Here is a 241-nt window from a genome sequence, read left to right as displayed (position 1 = left end):
AACACCACAAACAATCACAATCGTCCACTCAAAGTCAACAATAGCACGCCACGTAACCATCGTCCGCATGACAGCTCCTTGACAGTGACTCGTGACTGGAGGCTCGTGACACTGCCAACCTGGCCTCGTGCTGAAGGAAAGGAGGATGCCAGCTGATCGCTTTGGTTTGTTATTGTTATGTTTTGTAATATTTGAATGGACGATTGTGATAACTTTGCGTTAGGCACAATTGTTTGTGGTG

This window comes from Penaeus monodon, chromosome 20 (assembly GCF_015228065.2).
Source record: "Penaeus monodon isolate SGIC_2016 chromosome 20, NSTDA_Pmon_1, whole genome shotgun sequence".
Taxonomy (NCBI): domain Eukaryota; kingdom Metazoa; phylum Arthropoda; class Malacostraca; order Decapoda; family Penaeidae; genus Penaeus; species Penaeus monodon.
The sequence above is the reverse complement of the archived record's forward strand: the minus strand, read 5'-3'. Positions refer to the sequence as shown.